Below are 6,000 nucleotides of genomic sequence, written 5' to 3'. Positions count from 1 at the left end.
AGCAGATGAAATCAAAGGTTAGCACACAGTGGTCGCTATGCCCCAGTGGAGCGTTAATTGTTACCTGATCAACGAAGTGTCTTTCGTTGGTGATGACCAAATCCAGGAGGGATGGTAGTTGGCCTGCGCGGTATCTGATGGGTGCAACGGCACGTTGGGTCCAAGCGCTCTGTTGAACGACTTCAAACAGCACCGCTGCAAAGCGTCCGCCTGATTCGATGCGCTGGAGTTCTATCCAGGAGGCCTTTGGGGCGGTGAAGTCACCTATAAGCAGATGAGCGAAGTGGTAGTTAAAAGAGAGTTGCTCAAGGGTTTGTATAAGGAATTGGTCATCTTTAGGGGGCTTGAGGGGCTGCGGTAGACCACGCCGAAAGGGAGAGAATCGGACCCGCGCAGCGGGATTTGGACCCACAGTGCGTCGCGAAATGGTGCGGGGGCGGTGTCAGAGAGGACAATCGGGATTGGTAGGGCCGCATGTAAGTACAGAGCAACCCCACCTGCCCTCCCTCGTTTTGAGTCAGCTCGAAAATACAGTAACCGCCTATCGGAATCTCCGCGTCAGGGACATCTGGTGTGAGCCAAATTTCTGTGGGCGCGATTATGGATGGTTGTTCAAGGCAAACTGACTGTTTGACATCGCCGAGTCTGTCGAGAAGGCTGAGGCAGTTTGTGGACAAGCATTTCAACACTGCCTCTGCTGCCTCCGAGGGTGAGGAGCCGAAAGTTGAGTGACCAGGGTGGTCAGCAGACTTAATATTTGTGTACCGGTTTTGAGTCTGAGTCCTAGGCACCAAGGGTGCCTCTGGAGCGATGTTGTCTGCTTGCTGTCTTTGTGATTTCTTGGGGCGCTTTTCGCCTACGAGGTTTTTTCGTTCCGTGGGATCTCGGTTTGATCGGTTCTTTTTGCTTTGGAGAACGGAGTTTTTCCCCATGGGCGAAAATTTCGACCGATGCTGTTGTAACGCATTTGAAACCCGAGTGTAGCTGATTGTATACCTATCATATGACATTATGTGTGCCTCTTCCTCCCTCTCTTCCCCTATTGCAGGTACCACGGACGAACCACTGGCCCTGGACAGGGAAGAATATCCCGCTTGTACACCCCCCTAACTGACCTTGACCCAACCTTGTACACCCCCTTCTTCCGGTTTCGGTTCGGGTTAATGCACGTGCGTTGTCGCTACACTCCGGTCTTCTTCCCTGTACCACCCGACCCGTGTGCATGCGTGCTGTGTATACTGTGTGGATTAATTAATACCAGTCCATATATCTGCACATTTCAGAACTGACGTGTGCCGTCCTCTCGGACGTCAAATACCGCTGACTTCCTGACATCCCACGCTACACTATTTGTAGCTCTTTCAGCATCCCCTTTTGTCTCTTAGATTTGCTGTTGATCAAAGTTTTGCTGCAAGATTTCGCCTTTCTTGATCCTTGGGTGTTTTGGCGCGGTTCGACCGGACAAGTGTCGCTTTGTGGCCCTGAGCGCTGGTTGGTGTCGCCAAGAAGGAATGATTATGATAGCGCTTCCAAGAGGCCCGTCTACGTGGAGGACTGCACCTTGAAGCCAGACAGCAGTTTTCTAATCTGGCGAAATTTATGTGGCTTGTATGGCTGCAGTCGCCCTTCTTTCGTGCACGTGGGGACATCTGATCCGCCCAGCGTGTCCAACTGGATGTACGAGGGATTTTCCGGATGGCTGTAGTCATGTTTGTGGCTTTGAGAGTCGGGGTCCTGGGCGACGGTTGTGTCCACAAGCAGGAAGGCCGCTTTTGACGGAGTGGAGCTGGAGATTAGCTTCGCTTCTTGTCCCCGCACATCTGACTCAGTGCATTTCGGAGTCTGTGACTTTGTTGAGGATTGCACGGCTGCAGCTGTTTCTTCTGATACGGAGATAAGCGTTGATAGCTCCAAGTAGTTTGGGCGCTGCTTGTCTATGGGGTTTGCCTCCTCCAGGGAGTCCCTGCCTTTGGTGGGCGAGTGGCCTGTGGTGGTCGAATAAAAACTGCTGTCCGGAGACGCAGCTGGTTTCGTCGGCCTGCTTCTGGGAGCACAGGGGGATATGGAGACAATCGGCTTGGTCATGAGCTTGGCGTCGTCTGATTTGTTGCCCGGTGGAAGCCTGTTTGGTGGTTCCACTCCCGACCTGCTATGCCGAAGCTTCCAAGCGTCTAGAGGACGATCCTCACATAGGCGCTTGATCAGTGGTTTGGCCTTTTGAATGCTGCGAGCCCGCTCCAAGATCTCCTGTTCGTCGGATGGGGAAGAAAGGGTGACTAGAAGTCCAAGAGTTCATTTAATTCCCTTCTGGCGTATTCATTCTGCATGCAGCAATTTATCAGGCTTGGTGAGGACGTGATAAGGATCGACTGTGCCAGCTTCGCTGGCGTGATTTTTCCGGAGAATGACCCCCAGATTATCAGTCTGCTTTCCCTTAGACGCCTGTCTAATAGAGACGCTGTGGCGGTTTTCATAGCCGCGTCAGAAAGTTGTATGACTTTCTTCGCAGCCATGGGGCCCGGTATGGATGTCGCGATGCATTGGTTCAGAGAGGAATGTTTTTTGTAAACTTTCGCCCAGGTCGCTGCATTCTTAGCGCTTGAGTCCTCCATTGCCTTTGAAAGACGCTCTAATTTCTCGTCGAGTATCCCGATTAAAGCGGAACACTGTCAGTGGTCTTTCAGAATCTGCATTGGGGATTGGGTACCGTTTTGGGGGACTCTTTTCTTCGCTTCGGTATGCATCGCACCCTTGACGTAGAGGCAGCTGGCGCAGACAAACGGGTCAGGAGAGTTAGCTAATCGGCTTATCTGGTCGTCCTATAAACCCGTGCATTTGAAATGCCACCAGGCCTTGCTGGTGTGGCATTGCATACCGCGTTTGACCTTCAACGGGCCATTTCGCCCACATCTGTAGTGGTCTATCAATGGCTGCGGAGGGCAATTGGTATAAATTGATGTCATGTTTAGGACTAGATATAAAATAGAAAGTGTGCTAAAAATATAAAGGGTTATCTCTCAAATGTTTTGATAGAGTAATAAAATCCAACAATTACTCGTGTGCACTCCGTGAATAGATTGAACAGCGAAATTTTTTTCACGAGTTTGCACGAGGGAAAAACGAAACCGATTTCGAACGTACCGCGCGCGTTCTTTAGATACTTAAACAAAAGTAACGTCGTCTTTGTCCACAATATAGAGCGGTGTTTCGGGGCACATTTGGGAAAATTTTTCCATCGTTGCAGCAGACGTCCTGACAGAAAAGGCGGGGTAAAGCGTCGCAGTTAATACGTTTGGTAAATTTCCCTTGATAACGCAAGCTACATCTGTTGCGCGGCAAACCTCTACCTTCACCGCTATGCAGACTCCGTGGTGGCAGAATAAGGAGCGTTAGTGTGATCATAGGTAGCATTAGCAAAAATTACAATAGAGTGGACAAAACTTTTGAGTACTCGCACAACCCCATCGGATTGAGACGGTCTTGTGGGCGCATGTGACGCGCTTGGTTGAGACATAGTAGAGATATGGACTACTACGGGCAAGCCACCAGACCGGAAAAGGTAGTCAGCACGACATCGTACTCAACTTCTTGGATAGCCTGTAAGCGTTTCGGGTGAATCGGTTGGAATCTGCGAGAGGACAGGGGCAAAGTAGGCTCAATAAGCTGCAAGGATGTTATTGAGCCCGATGGGAACAACGTGACCTTTAGCTGCTATCCGGGCGAGGCAGCAAGACAGCGGTTTCGGGAATGGTGGTTCAGAATGGGACAAACAGTTGAAAATTTGCTGTGGAGCGCTGAGTATAACTTGACCCACGGCCCGACATAGCAGGTGGTTAAAAGTGACCGCAGTTACCAAACACCATGTTGAAACATTTTGGTCTAATTTTCAGGTAGAAATAGTGGGAATCGAAATATGCGATCGACGCCATCGGTAGGGACGATACGTGAAAATGGGTGGCGTGCATTAGCTGCACGGAGCGCCAGTTAATTTACAGTTTTTACCGTGTGAGCGCCCATAAAATTGGGTACGAAGAAAAAATGTAGGTAGACAGTTACCGAAACTGTGGTTATACATCTGTCCTCCGTAGCAAGCTCGCACAACCAAGCATTGAAATGGAAGGCGTCAGGGCGTGGATGGTTTTCGTGCGTCAGAGGCTGTGGTGCACAGTAGCATTCTGCTTGAAGATATGGGTGGCTGTCTGATGTAACATGCTGCTCGGAAGTGCGTGCCAACAAATCCTGAGAGTTGGATGAGTCTAGAGGAATTAGCAGTTAAAAGCATGCAGGGACAAGGGGTCATGGAGGAAAACGTGATGTCTAGCCGTGTTGCATGTTTGGGTGATGAGATAACCTTAGCATAGTGTAGTTACAGCCTAAAGGATAGCTTACGGGCCGTACAAATCCAAGCGCATAAAAGGCGTTATACCGCGTTTATATAGTTTACACATTGGACATCACTTTTACTCTGCTGTAATTGATGTTCTGGATTCATACGAGGATTTCCCGATATAAACGTTATAACCGAGACAAGCTTAAGCCGGCAGTAAAGGTGTTCGACAAAGTTACGTCTTCTTAATTTTTCTTGCATACTAATGATATAATTTGTAGAATCATTGTCGAGCCGATTGTGATTACTAGAGAGCTGTGAACAACACCAGCATCTGGGAATGTTAGAAAGGAGCGGTGGCGGTACATGATGTCGGGTTAAAGGGACATGTGTTCAGGACCGATTGAGGTGTACCTAACACCGTCAGCAGTGAAAGTATGTGACTGTCGATTAACAACTGTTGACTGTACCATCAGATGATTATTCACTGATTAGCCTGTATGGGGACAGGCTTATCACTGGGCAGGTAAGCTCAAATAATTTAGTGCGTTTTGGTGTAAAAAGGATCCCAAAATTATCCAAGTGTCGACGTGAGTGGATAAAACAAGGGAAATTTCTGGCTGTTCCTTACTCGGCAGATGCTCATCTTCGGAAACCCTTATCTGTGGAACAAAGCTTTTTGCGTAAATATGTAGCATTTTGCTGCATGTATGCCTACATCAAAAAATCAATTAACTGTTAGTTTTGTAACTTGTTTTACTTAGCCCAATTCGCTTCCCCTTCTGGCGCGCAATTCCGTTTTGAAGTTGCAGTGTCAAGGTTCTAGATAAGGCCTCGAGTATGTTTGTTCCGAATTTGATTGCTGGTGTTTCAGAAAGCGTCAAATAAACACACGAAGGATTACTTTACACTATTTGTGCCCACAGCTTGTACTCGAAGCTTCAACGCAGTATTGCGCTACGAGTGGGAATGGTACAAATGCAGCAGGCGATCAGCTAAGCCAATGAAAGGGCGAGGGATCTGAAGAACTAGTAGGCTGAGCACATTTGCCGATTACAAAAAGTACACGAAACAATGGCTGTCCAGTTGGTTCACGTCTAAGGGGAAGCAGAAACCATTTCGTAGTCACATTTTTATCTGAAACACAGTAATAGGGTTTTGTACAGCTAACAGCTAACAGCTAACAGAAGAGGAATTAGCCACCAGCAAAGCCCTGCTAAAGTATGGAATGCCGTCTTGCGAAGAACGGTATTTCGTAGCCGAAGAATCCAGCAAGGTCCTTTCTGCTCAGGACAAATACAACTACATGTGAATGTGTTCGCCATGTCCTTGAGTAAGCGGTGTGTATTTGGTTTTGTTGTGGCAGAGGATACACCTTTGGTTCTAGCAGAGAAATGGTAGGTAAATAGTATCTTATAGAAACTTTTGGAAGGGACAAACTGGAAGCACAAACGCGGCTGCCACGTCACGTCGCACTACTTTTGTGTTCGAAAAGCTAATATGAAGGACTCTGTGATTATAGAACATCCGTCTATTTTTGGTCATCGACACTCTGGAGACATCAGATACATGAAACTGCATGGCTTGCCTGAAGATGCCATGTAATAGGTTTTTTGTTTATCACAATACCAGCAAACAGTTTCTGACAAGATCTGCAACTGATGTGCTGCACG

Source organism: Opisthorchis viverrini, assembly GCF_000715545.1.
Source record: "Opisthorchis viverrini unplaced genomic scaffold opera_v5_458, whole genome shotgun sequence".
Taxonomy (NCBI): Eukaryota; Metazoa; Platyhelminthes; class Trematoda; order Opisthorchiida; family Opisthorchiidae; genus Opisthorchis; species Opisthorchis viverrini.
This window is presented reverse-complemented; position numbering follows the sequence as displayed.